Raw genomic sequence first — 22,129 nt, 5'->3', positions numbered from 1 at the left:
GAGGTATGGATATCCTTAATGAATATTGACACACCTCTGCCTTTGTTGTTCCGGTCCAGGTTACGTGGCAGAAAAGTGTGGTATGAGTTGTAGCCTGGTAGTGCAGGGGGGCTCTTTGGAGCCTTGAACCAAGTCTCACACACTGCACAGATATCGATGTTCTCCATTTTAAGGAGTGCCTTGAGTGAGTGCTTTTTGAGATTTAGACTTCTAGCATTGAGTAGCATTACCCTCAGTTTTTGCTTGCCTGTTCCTGTTACAGTGGTGAATTTGTCATTTGAACCTTGTCTAAAAAAGGCACTATAGGGGCGGCAAGAGCCTTAGCCAGTATACGGAATCCCATGGGCGACAGGTGCAGGCCATCTCTGGCAAAGCATCGTGGTCTGTTGACCATGTCGTCCCAGGCAGACAGATACTTGATCCCCTTAGAGTGACACCAGAAGCTTAGCCAATTGTTGAAGTCAGTCATTTTATCCTTGTACTGAGGTATCATTCTGGGCGATGGCAGAATGCTACTCAGGACTAGGGTCATACCTCCCTGGGCTACAAGATCAGAGAGCTCTTCCATGTCCCTTTTCATGTAGTCCAGGGAGGTATGTCTCGGGTCATTCACACCAACATGGACAATGACAGAGTCATATTTGTACTTGTTGTAGAGTGACCTGAGTGGGTGGGTTATGTGGTGGATCCTGGCACCCGACAGGTAGCCGATAGTAACCTTCTCCTTGTTTAGCCTGGTGAGTAGGACATCTGTGTGCCTGACTATAGAGTCACATGTGACTAGTGTATTGGGTACGTTGTTTTGCCTATTTGCCCATAATATCTGTATAAGTGAGTGAGATTTTCATGACAGCATCAAGGAAACATTTTCCTTCCTTCTGTGTTTTTTTTCTTAAGTTTTGGATTTTTCTTGGTATATTGATTGATTTTCTTCTTCTTTTTTTTTTTTTTTTTTTCCATTTTCCATTTGTTTATCAGGTTAGTCCGACTGGACACATGGTAACCGTTTTCAGCGGAGGCTCGGGGAGAAAAGCTCCAGATATATAGTAAACAATTATCAAAAAATAATAAAAATAAATTATACAAACATAGCTATTTTGTACAAAGAGCATAGAAAACATAAAAGGAGTAAAATCAGAGTTTTACAATTGATGCAGCGTACAGTGGTTAGAATACTGAGAAACAATTAAACAAGATATTATACAACAAATATACAATTGCTTGAACATAAATTCAAAAAGAAATTTCCATAGACAAACAGGGTCATAAACTAGAAATCGTAGCTATATTGATATGATTTATATTGCATTTATCTTGTTTTAATGATGGTATATGTGTATTATTGTACGTGTCATATGTGCACAAATAGTTGTATTAATCTATGTATTTACAGTATATTGACCATGTACTGTGTCACATCAGAGGCTTGGGATGTCATTGTTAAGAAACTGAGAACTGTTGTAAAGCTTGGCATCGAATACCATAAGTTCAGGTTATGGTATAAGAGAATAACTATGTAAAGATAACCATGTCAGCAGCCAGAAAGCATTATAAACTGAATATTTTACTGTGCACAATAAGAAATGGATAGATTGGCCCAAAGTCTGGACTGATATGTTTTTTTTTTTTTGTTTTTTGTTTTTTTTTATTCCTGGGGAAATGCTACTCAGAAGTGAAGAGACATGTAAGGGAACAGTTTGTGGCACACCAGGCTGTGATTTTTTTGATGTCAATTGTCATGCAAAGCTGACAAAATAGTTGAATCTACCCAAGCTGGAGATGTTGGACTGTAGCCCACTGAAGGAGGGGAGATGGGAGGAGTAACTTAGCCAGGAATTGAAACTTGCAAAACTGTTCCTTTATTTTTTATTTATTTTACATTTGTTGACCGGGATAGTCTGACTGGATGCATGTCCATTTTCAGCGGAGGCCCGGGGAGAAAAGCTCCAAGGGTAAGCAGATACAGCATTACATAATACCAGCATTACATATTACAAACAGACTATTTATTTACAGAGATTACATAAGTAAGCAAGTTAAACAAATTCCACAGGTTAGAGTTAATCCTGAGCGCAAGTCAGGATTAAATTTAAATTACACAGTAAACTGGTTAACAGATTTTTACACATTCTAGAGAGAGTTAGCCAGGCTTGATACATTGACATAGTCAGTTAAGTGACAAATCTTGTTTGAGTCTAGTTTTAAATTGACCTAAGGTAGAAAGTAAGGTAATATCAGCTGGAAGAGAGTTCCAGGATCTACTTGCATAGTTTGCAAAGAGAGAGTCACCGTCTGTGTTATTAATTTTGCTAGTCTGAATTAGTAGTTTGTTAGAGGATCGAAGCGGTCTAGGATTGTTATAGGGGCTGATAATATTTTTAATTTCAGGAGTATTGTCCGGATTATAGGGGATTTTATAGGCCATAATCAGTTGGTTATACTGGATTAGGCTGGGTAGTTCAAGCCACCCAAACTTATTTAGATTGATGCAATGATGTGTTCTAAAAGGCAGCCCAGTGGCAAACCTGGCAATGTGGTTGTAGCAAATTGAGAGTTTAAGGACAGTCTTGTTTAAATTCAAGAGTAGAGGGGATGCATACAGAAGGGTTGAAAGAAGGTGAGAGCGAGCTATGGCAACTTTAGCTGGAGGGGTTAGGAAGGCTTTTATTCTGTAAAGTGACCCTAGTTTTTTATTGATGGGTTTGATAGCTTGGTTAACATGTAGGTCAAATTTTAGATTATTGTCTATGATGACACCTAATAGTTTTGTAGAGAAATCAGGGGAGATTATTGTGCTATCATTTGAATTTATGGTCAAGGTGAAAGCGGTAGACCTACGTGTTGGTGGAAATAACAGCATTTTAGTTTTTTTGGGATTTAGGATCAGACAATGTTCAGAAAGCCAGTTTTCTATTGTATTAAAGGTGGTCTGGGCAGCTGACCATAACACTACTGGAGATGTGGCTGAGCAAATCAGAGTAGAGTCGTCAGCATATTGGATACAGCTGACTTTTGGGATGACAGTATAAAGGTCGTTAATGAAGATGGAGAACAGCAAGGGCCCTAGTATAGAGCCTTGTGGTACTCCAAGGGTGTTAGGTAGAAGGTTAGAGAGTATGTTCTACCAGAGGACAGCCTGCTGTCGACCATTCAGGTAGGATTGAAACCATTGAAGGGCTCTAGTATCTAGATAGAATGTTTGCAGGGTGTGGATTAAAAGTTGGTGATCAACCATATTGAATGCCTTGGAAAGATCCAAGAAGAGGGCTGAGGATATGTAATTATTGTTGCGATTATGGTTTATGGTGTTGGTAAAGACTAGGAGGGCTGAAGTAGTGCTGTGATGAGGACGGAAGCCATGCTGAGTGTCTGCCATAAGGTGATTCTGGACTAGGTGGTGCATGAGTTGTCTATGAATACATTTTTCCATAATCTTTGCAAGTGGAGAGAGTATAGCTCTTGGCCTATAATTGGAGAATTCAGTAGAGCTGCCTCCTTTGTGAAGTGGGACTACATAGGATATTTTCCAGATGGTGAGAATTGTAGGTTCTACTATGGTTCAATTGATTACCCGCGGTGGTGGTACTGCGGTAGCATTGTCGCCTCAAAGTAAGACGCTGTCCAGTTCGATTCTCAGCTAGAGCGTCTTCTGTGTGGAGACATGCGTGAATGGGTGTACCTTCATTGAAGGTTGTGCGTCAGGGCTGGTAACTCTGCACGTAAAAATCAACTACCAATCATTAGCGGACCAGAGTTCTGCTGTGGTGACCCCTAACCGGGAAAAGCCGAAAGACACAACAACAACTATGGTTCGATTGATTAGTATTGAGACTGGGTAAGCAATACCATCAGCTGAATTTTGTAGGTACTCGGCAGGGGGTTTATCAGCAGAAAGTGTAGTGGGTTTTAATTTTTTGATCAAGGTATGGATAAGTGAAGTGGCGACTGGTTGGAAGCAGAATGCGAGTAGGTTTCTAGGGGTGCTACTTTCAGGACCAGGGGAGCTAGGAGGTAGTTGGCTAGCTAGGGCTTGAATTGTCTCCGTAAAGAATCAGTTAAAACTGTCAAATATCTTCAGGGGTTTTATCAATAGTAGCAGCAGAGATTGGGGTTGAAGTTTGTCCAGGATGTAGTAGATTATTTAAACCTGCCCAAAACTTCGGAGGGTTATTTTGATTTACCGTCTATAAATTACAGTAGTATTGTTTTTTTGTCTTGTAAAATTGATTTTTTTTGGTTTCGTTCCTGGATTGCCTGTATTTAATGTGATCGTGAGGGTCTTTAGAAGAACGCCATAAAGCCCATGCTTTGTTTCTAAGGGTAATTTTGAATTTAGACTCTTTAGAAAGCCATGGTGCAGTTTTTGCCTTCGTTCTCTTTGAACGAACAGGTGCATGCAAATCAAGGAGCTCAAGGAATTTGTCGTTAAAGTATGCTACTGCTTCCTCTAAGGGGAGGTGTTTTAGAATAAACCAATTACATGAGTTTAGTTCTTGTTGGAATTTGGCAGGGTCAAAGTTTTTATTGTTTCTAACCTTTCTGTGTAAGGGTTGTTGGGAATTAATGGTTTTGTGCTTAATTACATATGTGAGAAGGTGATTGCTTAGGCCATCATGGAGGGTACCAGAGGTGTACAGTTGGGGGTGACTGAGTACCCAGTCAAGTATGCTTTCTTTTTGGTTGGGTTTACCTATCCTGGTAGGGGAGGATATAATTTGTGTAAATGCATGCAGGTTAATATGGGTGGTTGGGGATTCTGAGGAACAGGTGCTCCAGTCTATGTTAAAGTCTCCAAGTAGTAGGGTTTCTTGGGGGTAGTGACATGATAGCCAGTGCAGGACATCTTCAAGTGTAGATATATTGTTACCTGGGGGAATGTACATACAGATGATATTAATGCATTTATTTTTGTTAAGTTGCAATTTTAGTTGCTCCTTGTGAAAAGTCTTTTTTATCTCTGTAATTTGTTGACACTTTTGCAAGTTTCTTTCAGAAAATGTGTAGTACATAAATAGGAACAACATTTGTAAAACTCAGCACATACCAGTCAATGACACATGAGCTGCAATCATACTTGGCATTTTATTTCAGGTGGTCCATTCTAAGTGAATGGAAGTCTAGTCTGACAACAAATGGTAGGGCTATTTGTTCTCACAGTCTGCATTGAGACAGATTTAGCTTTCCAAATAATCACAATGTCTGCTCCTATGAGGGCAGACAAGAGTAAAAAAAAAATAATAAAATTAGGAATGAGTACTTGTTTTGCTGAAGACAGCTTTAGGAGGTGCAGTAAATCCTGGCAAGATAAACCATATGTTTTTTCATTGTTTGCCTGTAGTAGTCCTTTAAATTCCTCAACTTCAGAGATGGTCAGAAAAATAAGGCCAGAAAGCTTCAACTTGCATTGTGGTGCACCACAAATGTTGGGTGAAGGACAGATCAAAAGTAAATTAAAGACAGAGTACAATACTACATACTGTAAAATTCAAAGTGTAATAGTCAGCAAATGTAGAAGCATTTTGCCAAGATTAGTAGCACTCCTATAATACAGATTATATACAAGATAAACTAGGATATGCCTGACTTTTTCACGTGTGTTTTATCTCGGGTGTAATTTTTTACTTAAGTTGTTAAGAAGAGTAGCCCTATGTTAGGACACCACTACCAGATTAACTGATTTAAGCAGCTCTGTTCTCTCTTTTCTTTATCCATTTGTCTTTTATTGCCAGAGGCAGTTCCGCATCATCCATTGGAGGTTTACATGGATTTTATGTAGAGTTCAGCTTTTAAAGACAGATTTACATATTGCCTTTTTCACATAAGTGAATGAGGCAAATTCTAAATGCATGTCCACTTGTCTGATGTATTACCTTTTTTCCATGCAACTTTCAGTTTTCTTCTGGTGTTTCAAGAATGCTCTGGGGGTGTCATCTGTCAGATGATGGAGACCCTTCCCCCCCCCAAAAAAAATTACTTTCCATTTATTTTTCTCTTTCTTTCCAATGCAGGCAAAACCCTAATCTCTTCTTTGCGTAACTGGCTTGTTCCTTCCTCCTTGTGTGACAGCTGGCTCATGGGAGACCACTATACAGACAGCTACCAGGGTTTTTTCTTGCATGCACAGTCACTGTATATCCACACAACTGCTAGATGACATTCCACCATGCAAACCACAGGAGTATGTGTCAGCTTCTGTACGTACACCAACTTCCAACTATACAGTGTCACCATAGTGCTCAGAGGTCCTCCACGCTGTTGCATTGCTGTGACATCACTCAATGGTAACAGTAATTCAGTAGTTAAACATCCATCCCACCTCCTCTGACTAGGTGAGACAACATGAGATGCTGACTTCACCATCCCCTGCTGGCTCCATCTCACAAATGCCCTCACTGACTGCCCCCCCCCCCAATATTCGTTTCTTCCTGCCAGTTCCTCCTTCTCTTGGCTCACTAGGCAATCATTGGTCATACAAGGCCCAGGACTTTGCCATTAAATTTATCCAGATAACATTCCAGCCTGCATTGTCATCAGTACTAAGTATGGTCTGTGTATGGACTCAGAACCTCCACTTGCACTAGAGAATTTTTGTTGAACAGTTTGTTTGTACCCAGTGCCTCCAGAACCACCACAGTGACTCTCCTTCACAAAAGTGGCCTTCTACTGACCCAGGTAATTTTAAGCCTAGCTACCTCACCAGCCTTATATGCAGAGTCATGGAGCATGTCAAAGCAGGACTCATTTATGCATTCACAGACAGCTTAACCTATCTAGACCACACTGAGTTTGGTTTTGTGACTGTCAGGTCCTGTCTACTGAACCTATTACAAAGGCTAATGAACAGTATTTATTCCATGCATATGACTTATCTTCACTTGTTTAAGCCTTTTGACATATCTCCCATTACTGAAAAATTAGACAACGCCTACATTGTCAGCATACATTGCCTGATGGATTGTAAATTGACTATCCAACAGATCCTAAGTTGTGAAAGTTGCTGGCTCCCTCCCTGAAACATGGGGGTTTCACAGGGGTTCAGTGATGGGTGGCCCTCTCCTGCTTAACATTTATGTTACAGATATCCAAGCCGATATCACAGAAGTGTGATTGACAGGTTTGTTGATGACTGCAAGCTGGGCACTGTTTACTTACTCATCCATGGATATTGAACTTCATCAATGACTAGGATATGCACGTACATGGTGTACTAAAATGGTAATACAACATTGTAGTGTTTGACAAAGAAGGTGCTCCCACCTCATACAAGTGTTACTTCTTTTCAGATGGATACAGCAATAAAAGACCTGGCACTTGGTGGACAACTCTCTCACTCAAAGCACAGTCAGGAAATACTTCTATCAGACCAACTTAATTTATCAGGGAATATCTTCAAGATCCAAAGACATCATCTTAACATTGTATTCTTTCCTTATCAGACCCATCATAGAACACCATGTTCTCCTTGAGCATATATAAAGTCACCTTCAAACAGGACCTGGAAAATTGGATGGATATTTATAAAGTCACCCCAGGCTTGACTGGGCTAGACCTCCTTGAGATGGAAGGTAGAGTCTAGGTATGAACTCTCCTGGAACAATGGACTTCCTGTGATACAAATCCAAGTATAAATCACTCAGCAATTTTCAACCTCAAAAACTAAAAATCTTTAAAACCTTCAACTATCCAAATGCAGTAGAGAGTTAATTATCCGAATTAATTGAAACCTTGGGTAGTTTGGATAAACTGTTCGGATAATCAAACATACATTGAACTGGATAAAAAAACTTCTAAAATCTTATTTCTGCATGCAGGGAATACACTTTTCAACCATTCAGTGATTTCAATGTACAATAAAGAATATTTTTCACACGAGTGGGCTACAAGCTCAAAAACACACACAAGTGAATACATATAACATTTACATATTCACTTTGATTTTTCCTACCTGAAAACTTTGGAAGGCTGTATTTGGATATTTGACGTTTCTGATAATTGACTCTACTGTAGATCAGAAAAGCTCTCGGTAATCTACTGGTTTCTCCAAGATGACCTGCAGCTCATTTTTCATACCACAACAGACCCATTTCTATTTGATCATCTATCTCTTTACAAAACTACTGGCTTTACAAACACTAGGGACCTAAATGTACAATAAAAAATATTCACTGGAGGGATAGCTCAGAGACTAAGTCATAAAATATCAAGATCTCCAGGCAGAAACGAAAGTAATGTGGAAGAAAGATACCCAGACAGTTCCAATAGTATTAGGAGCAATGAGTCTTATAAAAAAGAATCCACAGTCGTACTTGGATACGTTACCAATACATGTAACCCCATACGAATTGCAGAAGGTGTCCTTACTGGACACATTGCGGGTGCTGCAAAGAGCACTTTTGGCGGACATCAAAGATTAAAACAAATTAACTTTAATCTTACTTTGACTTAGGAATGGGGTGCATTCCTTTCATGGTAGTAGAAACCCAAAAGACTCGGAGAAATTAAAAAAAAAAAAAAAAAAAAGAGGGATAGCTTCCCAACTCGGTGTATGGGTGAGTCACTAGTACAGGTCAAGCAAAGTACTATTTTGTCTACGTTTAAAGCTCGTCTTGACAATTAGGTGGTTAGACAAAAACTTACATCACTGTTATGTACAACCCTACTTGATTTGGGAAGTGAGTACTATTAAGTACTTGAAAAGGGTGGCATGAACTTAAGTGTATCTCTTTAAATATGTATATGACTTGGCATATTACAGCTCCTGTGACCACATGTCTGGCATTGTTTCTATATTCCTGTAAGTGTTAGGGTTGGTGGACTTGCCTGTTTAATACGTGTTTATCTTGGTCCCTCATTTATAAGTGTTACTCTTTTGTCATCCATTACTTGCCGATAAACCTTTTAGAACAAGAAATCTGGACAAAGTCTAAAATAATGGTGCGGGGTGGGGGGGGGGGTAAAGGCCTCAAACTAGGGACTGATTTTTAATATTGCCCTTATAAAATTAGAAAGTTAGTATGATAACAGGATTTGTGTTGCCATGCATTTTCTGGAGGATGTGAAGTCTGAAACTGAAATGTATGTCATTTAGTGACTTCAATCCTCGGTGAATTACCAAAAAATCACAAATTTTATGAGGAACAGACCAAAAATATGGGCAAATCTCTGGACATTTGAGAGGTATACTGACTGATTATAAGCAGTCTCTGCTCACTTTTCTCAGTCTCTGTTCAGTATAAAAGTGTTGAGATTATGAATGCACTTTGACATAAGGCAGTACTGAATACATAGCATGTGTTTTCTACTCATGCTTGGTAATGATGCCTCTGAATATTCATAACAGCCACATCACTTACAGATGACTGGCAGTAAAATATCACTGAGAGCAGGCAGTCATTTCACAAGTGAAAAGTATTTCCCCTATAATGGTATACGACTTGAATGCGACAGCAGTGAAGAGCAAAATATACACAGATTATGTAGGACTCTAGATGTCACAAACGAGTGAATAACCTAAATTAATAGTACAATTCATGGATAAATACAAAATGATCACTTGGTCTAAAATGGCTAACTTTAGTCCACATCAGTATCAGCATTAGTTAGTACACACAGGGGTCAAATACTTGAGCAGTGAGGTAAGCAAGTAGTAAAATAACCAAATCCTGCAGCACTGATTTATGTAACTCGACAAGTAAAAATATGCAGCTTGGTCAGCTGAAATAATGTTCCAAATAATTTCAGAAAGACACCACTTTCCCAAAGTTACCACTGAAAGAAAAAGTAGCATATTGAAAGGACATTTGCAGCTAAGAACATTGCCTCTGAAGGAAAAATTAGGCATGCTTATCAGGAGAGGGCTAGTATTGTTGGCCAGAGACCAGATAGAAAATATTGAATTAAATGGGTTCTCTAGCAAGATATTACATGTTTCTCTGCAAAATGGTAGTCAGTGTCATAGTTGATGCATGCATGCACATGCACACGTGCACACACACACACAAGTATGTATATATTTATTATATAGCTTATATATTTCAGTCAAAAAAAAAACAGAACCACAAAGGCCATAAAAGCCAAAAATGAGTAAACAAAATTGTACCACAATGTTTTTATAAAGGTGTTCGGTGTCAAAGCACTAGGCCTAAGGTATAGCCAAGTTCTGCACAGACTAGATCTGCAGCATGATAGGTGCTGTTGTAAGTGATATCATTAATGAACACCAGTGGGAGTTTAAAGCGCAGCTAAACTACTGACTATGGATATCACCATCGCAGCCCTTTTCTGCTGAGCATGACTGTGTTTTAAAATGACAACCTCCAGAACTATGCATAGTTCTCTAGCTGTGGCTTTGCAATCATTACACAAGGCATACATTTGATGCTATGTACTGGCAAAGCTCTTTCCTACATACCCTAATGTTCTACCAAACCTCCCTACTGCTCTTACTTGCTACTTTACATTTACTTCATTTATGAGAACTCAAAGCCCCTTTCACTTTCCTTGATCTGAGCCCTTTCCTCATGTTTTGCACCCAAGAAGCATTATTTTGATTTTTTTTTATTTTTTGGAATGCATTTAAGCAGTCACATTTTACATTCTCCCACCAGCCTTCAAGTCTCTTCAGATTTTAATACATCTTTTAGAATAATCCTGTTACATAATTGTGTTATCAATAAAAATAAGCTTTACTTACAAGTGTTAACAAGGTCACTCATAACATAATGAAAAGGACTGGCTCCAGGATTTTCCATAAAAGACATTCATCTAGGCATGGAATCTGGAAGACTTGGTTAAAATGTGTAAATATGTACAAAGACTAACATTCCTCTACTGCACTGTAAGAGGTAAAGGTAGTCGGCAGCCTGAATCCTCGAGAGACCCTTCCCAACCTCCACTACTTCTTCATCTCTGTGGTATCATAATCAGTAGTTTAATCATTCAAATTTAGACATAACCTGAGCCACAATTAACTGTCAAGGATGCCTTAATAGAGTGGTCTCTAATTTCCCCAAACCCCTTCTTAAGCCCAATAGAAATGAACTATGCGATAACCAATTATACATGCCAAGCACCTGCACTACTATCAACCAACAAGCTCTTGAGTACCTTTACTTAGTTAATCCACTGCAATGCTAGGGTATAAATAAAGCTATCAGCCTGCATGAAAAACTAGATATGAGAAATCTCATCTTTTCAGTGATAGTGGTTATTCTGAACAGTGAGCTTTACCATCTAGTCTTTACAAATAAAGACAATACCTGGAGCTAACAAAAGAAGCCATCAGGTCTTACTGGATGAGAAGGTTACGGAAATAGCCATTGCTCGCTGTTAGAAGTCCTTAAAAAGAATGAGCATCAACCTTCCTTGATAACCCACTGGTTACCTTAACTTCGTCTGTGGAAATACCATTAACTACAGCCCTCCCTGTCCAACTATTTAGCCACTATATTGCCCATGTAATCACTGAAAGGCTTGCTCCAAGTATTATTAACTTGCATGATAACCATAAATTTAACAGTCTCTGATGCCTTGCTAATAACAACCCTATGCACTAGTTACTCAGTCTAAGTAATTAGACCTCTCTGCCACAGCCTACCTATTGGGAATCTATCCTGCCACAGTCCTGAGGCATGTTGTATGATTACAGTCCTAAGTATTTTGTTTCTGTATAGCATTGATTCAATAAAGGTACCTGCAGCCAAGATTTAGCAAATAATCATTTTCAGTGGCTCCCTAATCTTGTCAAAATGACTCAACTTCAAGACTTCCAAGATGGCTACACACTGATCAACAGCACAGCTTTATCTCTCCCAGTGCAAAAACTAGAACTGAGAAAAAGAATTGCCATTGAAAATATTTTTTTGGTAAAACTCCGCTACTGGCTAGTAAATTCACTGCCTGGATGCAAGCAAAGAAAAAAAAAATTGGAAAACCTGAAAGAAAATCAACCAGAAAATGTAAAGAGAAAACATTGTCTGGGAAGGATTCTGCAGCTGTTCAGCAAAAAGCAGTTCAAGCTTTAGGTTTGGTTCAAGGGATGGCTTCTAATAATTTAGAGGAAAAATAAATTGAATGTGCTCAGAGGTGATTTAAAATAAATTATACCATGATCCCCCCAAAACGTGCACGCTGATTGGCCAGCGTGCCCGTTGTAAATCGAGTTATACTAATGGAAAAAGGTCCGGTCGCCCAGACTTTTTTCCATTGGTATAACTCGGTTTTTTAAAACACTGTCTCGCTATGTTAAATGGGTTTAACATAGCGAGACAGCTTTAAAATAAGCAACGGAGATCTCCGTTGCTTATTTTAAAGCTGCCTCGCTATGTTAAACCCATTTAACGTAGCGAGGCAGTGTTTTAAAAAAAAGCAACGGAGAAAGCAAGATCTCAGTTGCTTTTTTTTTAGTGTTTCGCTATGTTAAATGAGTTTAACATAGCGAGACAGTTTTAAAATAAGCAACGGAGATGTCCGTTGCTTATTTTAAAACTGTCTCGCTATGTTAAACTCATGTAACATAGCCAAACACTAAAAGAAAAGCAACGGAGATCTTGCTTTCTCCATTGCTTGCCACAGCTCTGATGTACTGCGCAGGCGCGCAGTACATCAGAACTGCCGCGGATGCCAGACATCTGCGGAAGGGCAGTAAACAGGCATTATACTATGCCATTATTTAAGAAAAGTAATAGTTTCTTTTCTTAAATAATGTCATGGTATAATAGCAATAACCCACTTCTGGGTGTGGGTAATGCTAAATTTACCCACGGTTGGCTGTTTGGTCCCTCGGGCTTCGCCCTCGGGACCAAACCACGCCAACCGTGGGTAAATTTAGCATTACCCACACCCAGGCATGGGTTATTGCTATATGAAACACTGAAGGAATATATCAATTCAAACAAAAGCTAGGAATAAAAGAAGCTTTAACTATCCATTCAGATGAATGATACAACTGCAAAAATCAGAGGGCGACATGAAGAAAAAGCTGGCTGAATATGAGGTTTGATGACAGAGAGAGCAAATAAAACAGGAGATTTTCTGCTGAACCAGAGAAACTGGATGAAACCGATTGCATTAATTTTATGAAAGAACAAATCATCTGGACTGGTATTCTGCAGCAGAATTTAACTGAATGTGCACATCAAGTGTATGCTCCAAACCTGGCCATGAGAAAGCAGCCAAGACTATGTAATCGTACCAGGAGAAAAAGTTGATCCAGACAAAATCATGGCAGAAGGACAAAGTATTAAAAACTGGAGACAGAAGGGTGTTTGTAGAAAATGATTAATCACTGTACAATAGGCAGAAACAAAGCAAATTTATCCCAGCAATCAGGGAATGTGGAGGGGCAGGTGAGAGATTCAAGCTACTGTATCCAGCTGTCTTAAGTGTTCTTTTTTTCCTGGAGGATTGAAGTCCTTCTTTGAAGCAAAATAGGCTAAAGAGGAAGTAAAAAAGTTTATCTAACAAAAAGGGAGTCAGCAGAGAAAAGGGGCCCCTGCTTCCCATTCTTCTGATGGTAAGGTTCATAGAGAGACTTTGCCAGTGAAACCTTTTCCAATGTTCAAAAGGAAAATGCTTGAGAGACTGAAAAAAGCACAGGAGTTGACCAGAAGAATCAGCAGTACATTTGACTTAAGCCAGAGTCTTTTGTGTTGAGAAACTGAGATGAACAAGATGATGACCACCGACTCTGAAATTAGTGAATAAATTGAAGACTATAAACTTAAAGCATCTTATCACATTTGTGAAATGTGGTTTTGCAAGAAAAAGTGTCTGAAAACACTGGGCTTTTTATGACTTCATTAAACTTGTGGATAGACTGTAAAGCATATACTGTGCTTTGTCATTAATGTTTATAAGGACAATAAAAAGGGGAACTAAGTAAAACAATTTTTGTTCTTCTTAGTATTTGTACAAAACATTTTGTGATATAAGCTGCATGTTTTATTCAGTAAAACTGTTTTGTGTAATGTGTAGTCAGGGGTATTTTAAATTGCGTGTGTGTGTGTGGGGGGGGGTCTTTTTAGTGACTGCTGTATGTGTTATGATATTAAAGAAGCAAGCAGTGGGATTCAATAAACTCGGTGTAGGCTTCATGCAAAGCCTACATGGAGTTTGTGTTTGTGCGCTGAACAGCAGTGGTGATTGCACATTCATGCCTAGCACTGCATTTAAACAAACGTGGTTTCGCCGGCCAGAAAACTGTATAAAGCAACATAAATAGCAAACCTGTTTACCTTAGAGCAAACTAGGTTGGCAGGATTGTGCAGAATGCCACAGTGATGGGTTTATCATATTAGTAATGTGTGTGGTCCAAACACACTACGGGACAGTATATATGTACAGAGTATTGTGGAATCCCATTCTAGGCATTCTGTACAAAAGCTATGTAAATGATCTGTAAGGGTACATGGACTGCCATTTAAAATAAACAGTCAAGGGAAGTGTGTGTATTAAAAAGGGACACAGTTGAATTGTAGGAATGAACACAGGGAAAGAGGACCGGTGAAACATCATAATGTACTCCAGATGAGGGCATGCAAATGGAAGACAGTTGTAGCAGGAACACTAATAACATATCGACATGGAACAATATGGACTGCACAGGGAATGTGTATACAGTATGACTGTCATACAAGGTGACATAACATTGGAGAAGATGTCTTTGTGATATAAGCAACTGGCATGAACAGTGGAGAGGGCATCTATCAGGGATGGGATATAAAATTAGGGTTGGGTGCGTATTTTGAAGCTAAATAAACTGATTTGCCTGAATCAACTCCTTTTATGACAAAATACTGAAGAACAAAGTTAGTGTTCACATTTTAATTATCAATTTTTATCCACATATTGTTCTGGTAGGCATTATATATTTATATTTACATTTATATTTATATATCCATGTATTATATATGTATTTTTTCTATCACATTTTGATTTTTATATGCTTACCTGTTTTTAACAGTTATTTATGTATAGATCAGTTATATTTAAATATTTAAATATTATTCATATTTTTTATATTTATCCCTGGTACATCTAGTGTAGAGATTTGGTATCCATACGGATGTCATTTTGTTGTGGGTAGATGCGTTATCTTTCCATTAGTTTGCGCTAAATGTATATAGCACTTTAAGAAGATCAAAAAGTTGGCGCCAAAAAGTTTTTAAATTACAAAGTATGTGTGTGTCTAACTGGTTCTAAGGAAGTCTGCCTGTTGCAGATGAAAGCGCTAAACCAGTTTTGTTTCGTGGAGCTCTGTGATTTTTGGAAAATAAATCATTTTTATACATTCTATTCCTATTCCTGTTCAAGCTGTGGTTCTCTTTGTGATTTGCCTGAATGACTGCAATGTCAGCAGAGGTCTTCAACAAGTGGGACATAGTTACAGGCTCATGGACAACAGTAAAATAAGCTGGAACAGTCATGGACAATATCAGAATACTACTGCCAGTAATCCCATGTCTCTGACACAACATATGTGATTCTGAGTGCTCAGAGATGGTTCTGCATGAACACACTTGTATGACGTATGACATGTCAGCATTGTATGAGGGTAATCAAGCACACCATCCTGACACTATAACGTCTGCTGGAGGTATTAGGAGGGACATTGCTATACCTGTATGTGACATTATGATCAATACAGACTAGTTGAGTGGTGTGCATTGTAGCTATATAACACACACACACACACACACACACACACACACACACACACACACACCATCATGAATGTAACCCATGCCATCAATGTTGTCAGAAAAGAAAAGCTGTGTGCATCACCTGAACAGGTATCACACCTTGATGGCGGATCCACTCCATCAGAGAGCAGCATTAATGAAACAAAAAATACTTTGGTATGGCCAATAAGGTGTGACAGCTCACTTTGGCAAAGGTGGTACACTTCAGTTACGCATCACTGGAATATGTGTAGGGAGGTACATGAAGAAGGGTGCATTGTACTCTGTTATTGGTGTGGTGAACGCTATGATATCTAATATAATATGAAATTGAACAACAGTAAAATGTCTAGAATTTCCTGTATTAGAACCTAGGACCATGTGTATAGCAGTCCTACACTTACACCTGTTGCCATAGGAATATTTAAATAACAGTTGCATATTTTCCTGTTCATTACTTTAAACTGGACTGTCAACAGTAAAAATATGTTGTACTTTCTGTATTAGAACCCAGGACGTCTGTATTACAGCCCTACACTTACACCTGCCACAGAAATGCCTACTTAACAGTTGCATAATTCCCTATTCATTCTTAAGTTCTGTGTGTTAACAGGTGCGCAATACCACTTAGCGTGTTTATCAAAGGTATCCATTTTGAAATGGACTGTCTGCTTCCTGTGTGATCTACTAGTCCAGGTTTGCACACAAGGGCGCCCGCAGGCAGGTGCAAGGGGGTGCACTTGCACCCCCCTGGATTTTCTTAGCGCTATACACACTTTTTTTTTCTTTTTTCGCTGTACTGACTTTTTTTTCCCCCACTTACTTTGTTTTTTCCCCGTAGCCTGAACTGTTACTGGAGATGGCGTGCCAGGCAGTCACATGACTGACGCGAGTCTGACATGACGACAACTCGACAAGCCTCAAACTCCTCCTTAAGTAATCGCGCGTTATTCGCGTTCGTGTAGTTGCAACTGGACATTGCTGGAAGTGGAATTTGATGATTTCATGCTCAGGAGCAAACCAAACCATCGTGTTTCGTGTGGTGAGTGGTGGAAGGACTGGACTGGTGGTGGTGCGTATGGTGTTGGTATTATTACAAGAAGAGAAGGTAGGTTGTTTTTTTTGTACTTTTGAAGGTGACTGAACACTTGGCGCCAAAACGCAAAACTGGCGTGGCACACTTCACTTGATTGTGTGAGAGCGAGTGGTGCTCTAGACAGTGTTTAGTTTTAATATGGTTAGTAGGATATCTGATATAAAGAAAGTTGGCAGGGTATGCTGCAAAAGGAAGATATGTAGAGTGATTTTATATTAATAGTGACAATGACAACTTTTTTCTCTGTTTAATCTAATAATGTTAGAACATGAAAGGACACTTTTTTGTGGTAACTAAGCTATCTAGATTATTTAGGGCTATCCATGCATGCACTTAAGGCAGTCTGTTAGAAATATTTTGTAAGTTAGAATGGTATATATGAAGACCAGGCTGGGACTGTGGGTAAGGTGGCAGCAATATGGAAGCTGCTGGGATATGCTGTCTGGTGTCTGAATATGTTGAGTTGTGTCTGGGTTTGGGTGGCTGTCACTTCTAAGGTTTATGGTTATGGATGTGTAAGGGTACAGGCAGAGGAATATTTGTTTGATTTTATGTTTAATACCCAATTTTGAATAAATAGCTGTTGCTTTGAATAATTATACTTAAACAGTAGGATATATGCGTGCTGATATAGATAAGGTGTTGTATATGGGGTGTGATTGAGAGATGAGGTCCAGAAGTAGAAGTTTTACTGGAAATGTGAGAGTAATGGGTGTTGGTAGAACACTAGGTGTACAAGTAAGAGAAGAGGTATTAGTATGAGGAATTGAAGGAGAAACATTTCTGAAATATAAGAAACAGATGGAATGAGGAATACAGGGTAAGGATTTAATTAAGATAGGAAGTTGGGAGGGTTTATTAGAGGAAGGTAGAAATTGAAATGTAGAATAATATATTTTGTTGAATCTGTAGGATTATAGGTAATTTTGAGATGTGTGGGTGTTTAACAGTATAGGCTTGAGGAATATTGACATGGATGAGCAGTATAGTGAGATGACAAGAAAGCTGAAATATATTTAAAGAGGAAAAGATGAGAGATAAATATTAATGCGATTGTAGTTTATGACAGAAGATTGCAGACATGGATGGAAGAGGAGATTTGCTAATGAATTTATTAGAAGTACTGTATTAAAAGGGTCTAAGTAGGAGTCAATCTAGTACAAAGCAATATTAGGGACAGAGGCTGTTTTGGAATTATACTAAATTCTAGACAGAAGATGGGAATAGGTGAATGAAAAACAAGAGTAATTCTATGATAATAGTAAATTTGCTTCAGGAGGTGTAGAGACTGGGTGTCACTGGTAATAAGTATACATTAAAAGCAAAATAGTAGATTAAGGTGAGGTGGGCAGGAAGAAGAGGTAAGGTAGGAGAGTGGAGTGTCGCTTAGCATAGCAAGGGTGAGCTTAGGTTGCTTTTCACCCTTAGGCTCTTTATTACAGAAAGCAATAGGCTTATACCTGGCACTCAGCATGAAGGCAAAGTAAAGCAGATTTTATTAAGTAACTTAGCCCTCTTTTGCTCATTATTTTGATCCACAGGTGGGTTATAATATTAGTATCTCTTATTTTCTACCTTCAACGTCACACAGCATTAATTATTTCCTCTTATTTCCTCTCTATACTCTGTCTGGACAATAACAGGCTAGCATTCCCTAATCTTGCTTTCATTTTTCCTCACCTGTCTCACATGTGTTTTGTGATCTGTAAACAGTTTACTTTAACTCTGAAAGGAACATGGATAGAATTTATTCTTAATCTGTACCTCACATTTGAAGAAGTTACCTGCTACCCATCTTCTGGTTTTGTTTATATATATATATACATATAAAATACAAGTAAAGGTATGCATATATAGCACTTGAATAAAACCACCAATAAATCTTATAGTTTATAAAAACATTCAAAACAATATACTTATAAAACACATTCTCTACAAATGTATGTATGTAGTTATGAAAAAATATATTAATATTGTTTTAAAGTCTTTCAAGTACATTTAAAATTAAGTATATCTTTTGATTGTGGATAACCTCAGGCATTATACATTTTATACTAAAAATGCACTTAGTTTGAAAGGATTAAAATGGCAAATGTTGGGTAGTATTTTTATCAATTAAACATGGGAGCAGCATGAACTTATGCAAGACGCAGACATACACATGAAGAGGGATTCGTTACGTACATATGCTGGATATACATGCTACCCTTGAAAAGTTCCATGCAAACTGAAGAGATGGATGTAATTGTTATACCAGTGGTATAGTAGTGACAGAGCACATTTTCCACCTTTTGAAATTCAAAGTTGTATTCTGCTATGAAAGTGCATGTTGAGCACATAAGTTATAAAAAGGCAAGCACTGACATTTCTATTCACTTTGCAATCAGAAAAGATGCATTGTTTGTCTGTGAATATCTTTGGTTCACACCTTGAGAGGATTAATTTTGTGGTTCTGCAAGTTGATGCAAAGAATGTCATTCAGATCCAAAACAGATACAGGGAACACGTTACAGATTGGATGAGTGAATGTTCTTGAGCACATTAAAAAAGGCATGGGCATTAAGAGGTCTTTGTTGAACCTATGTCTCACAAACTGGAATGGAGAAATGCATGAATATCCTGTACCTGGACTGCACCTCCGTGTCTGAAACTGAAACCCCATTTCCCTACTTTAAAAAGCAAACTTTATTTTGATTCCTGCTGCAGGGATCCTGCACCAATTCAACGTCCGACCGACCGTCCCTCCAGGCATCATCACGATGTGATGAGCTGTCATCTTGCTTTCCTTTTCCTCGTGTGCTTTCCTGGCAGTGGCTGGCTAAAGATGGCCATGAGGATGAGGTGGCCTATAATTTATAAAAGCTGAGTTGAAGAAAGTGACTGTGATATAACTATTTATTTTTCCACTTATTGTTTTAGATCGTTTATTAAAATGTCAGTGTTAATATTTTATTTCTTTGATAATTCATGTCTTTTGAACATTGTTACACGTTTTATATTTATATGATAAACAAGAAAGCCCTCCGTTTATATTTGTGACTTTTCCTATTTTGCACATTGTAGAATATCATTGTAAATTTAGAACAGATGTATGATTGCTATTGTTTTGTTTTTAAACTGTTGTGTTTCGGTTTAGCTTTTAGTGTTGTTTATCTTTTAGCTTACTGTGATTGGTTAATTTGCTGCTGCCTTGATGTACTGGGTTCATCCATATGCTTTTAGTCTTTAGCACTGAAACCATGATTTTATTTATCCCTTTGTTTTGTAGCAGTAAGACTGCTTTATACATTTTTCAGTCACTGTTTCTCTCTCCCTTTTGGCAAGGTTTTGTTATTGGACACACCGTGTGTTTGTGTCATTTAGAGGAAGAGTTCTTAAGGGAGTCCTACTACATTTTTAATTTTAATGTTTCACTGACTATATCTTTTCAGAAAAGGTTAAGTTGTGAACTTTACTGTAATTAATTTGTTAATTTAATGTGTTTGGATAATTGTGGGCAAGTAAGTTAACATTTAGGTATCAGGTAGACTGCCAGAGGTAGTGGTGTGTGTTGTTCTTGTTAGTATTAAATCTAAGACTGAATATTGCAGCCAGAGAGGAGTATTTATTTATCTGCTACATTTTGTTAACCAGATTTCTGTAATGATGATTATGTCAGGGAGAGTATAGGGATATGGTCCATATGGATGCATGTGTATCTTGAATTTTACTGATGAGGCTCCTTACATTTGCATTTAAGAAAATGAACCAGAGTATCTTTTGGGAAGAGTGGACAGATGTAGTGGAGCTGGCAAATGGGAAGCTGAATTTGGTGTGGTGGTCCTGGATTGTGATTTGGGATGTATATCTCCACACTCCACAGGTAGATAATGAGTTGAAATGGAAGTAGGTATGAAGGACACTGTATACTGACAAGAATAATAATGTGGCAAGACTGTTGTACTGGGCATTGTGCAAACATTATGGTACTGAAGTGGCTTAAAAACACTGGAAACATAAGCTGCAATTTAAGCATCATAGAAAATGCTAATGCCTACATCACATGGGATCATCCTCAATTACCAACAGCTCAAAAGACAGATGCTAGAAAACCAGATATTAGTGGTCCAAGAGAAGAAGACAAAAGTAGCATTGATTGAGTTCTACACACCCACTGACTACAGTGTGTTATGTACAGAGAGACACAAAGTCAAACTCCTACTATATCAGGATTTGCAGGCAGAAATGAGAGCAGTGTGGAAGAAAGATACCCAGGCAGTTCCAGTAGTAGTAGGAGCAATTGGGTCTTATTAAAAAAGAATATACATTCATATTTAGACATGTTACCAATGAATGTAACTCCATACCAATTGCAGGAGGACTGAGGAGTCATTACTGGGCAGTGCACATTCATTGCAGGTACTCTGAAGAGCACTTTGGCAGACATCAAAGATTGATGACACCGTACTGATTTTGTGAACTTTTAATCATACTTTGATGCAGTACATTCCTGTCACGATGATAGAAACCCAAAAGATTTGCTCTATCCACTTTCTAAGGTAGGGAGATTTATGTGTGTCATACCTGTCAAATGTACAGATTTTCAGTGCCCAGATTTCTGCTTTATATTTCTAGTCTGTGTGTGTGTGTGTGTGTCTGAAATGACCTACTTAGAGTTAGCAGGTGGAATTTATTTTCAAGGAATTGAGAGCTTCAAGGGAAGATAAGTTTACTGCTGCTCATCATGCTAGGTTTGTACAAATGTGCAACTCTTTTGTTTAGCAAATGGTATCATTGTAGTATAGAATTTTAAAGCAGTGTTAGTAGCACAGCAGGTAGCATACTTGCATCTTGCTACAGAGGGCTGTAGCTTCTACTCCCACAGCATGTAAATGTGTATTTTAAGGGGATGGGGTGCTGCAGTCCTGTCCTGAGTATGTCCCTTTGGTGCCTAGTAACTATGAACCTAGTTTTCAGCTTGTTACATATTCCCTGTTGCAATATACCAGCATACCATTTCTTTTAATGTAACATAGGCAATTTATTCTTCTAGGGCAATGGGCACTACATTTATAGATGACACACTGAAATGTATGTTTTATAGCAACAATCTCTTCATTAGTTTCAGATCTTTGTAATGTGGAATTCAGATGACTTCTGCAGACTGCAGAGATTGTGCATATGGAGTAATATTGGTGGATTATAATGATAGAAGTTTGAGTGGCCTTTTATGTTTGAAATGTTCTGAACTAGGCAGTTTGTCATTACTGGTTCATATGTTTTGAATTGTTTCACTGCTTACTGGAAAATGTTCAAAACTGTAAATTTAAAATACACTCTAACAGGTGGTGCAGGTGCTGTACAAGGGATATAA

Source organism: Protopterus annectens, chromosome 9.part0 (assembly GCF_019279795.1).
Source record: "Protopterus annectens isolate FY-2018-M chromosome 9.part0, PAN1.0, whole genome shotgun sequence".
Classification (NCBI taxonomy): domain Eukaryota; kingdom Metazoa; phylum Chordata; order Ceratodontiformes; family Protopteridae; genus Protopterus; species Protopterus annectens.
This window is presented reverse-complemented; position numbering follows the sequence as displayed.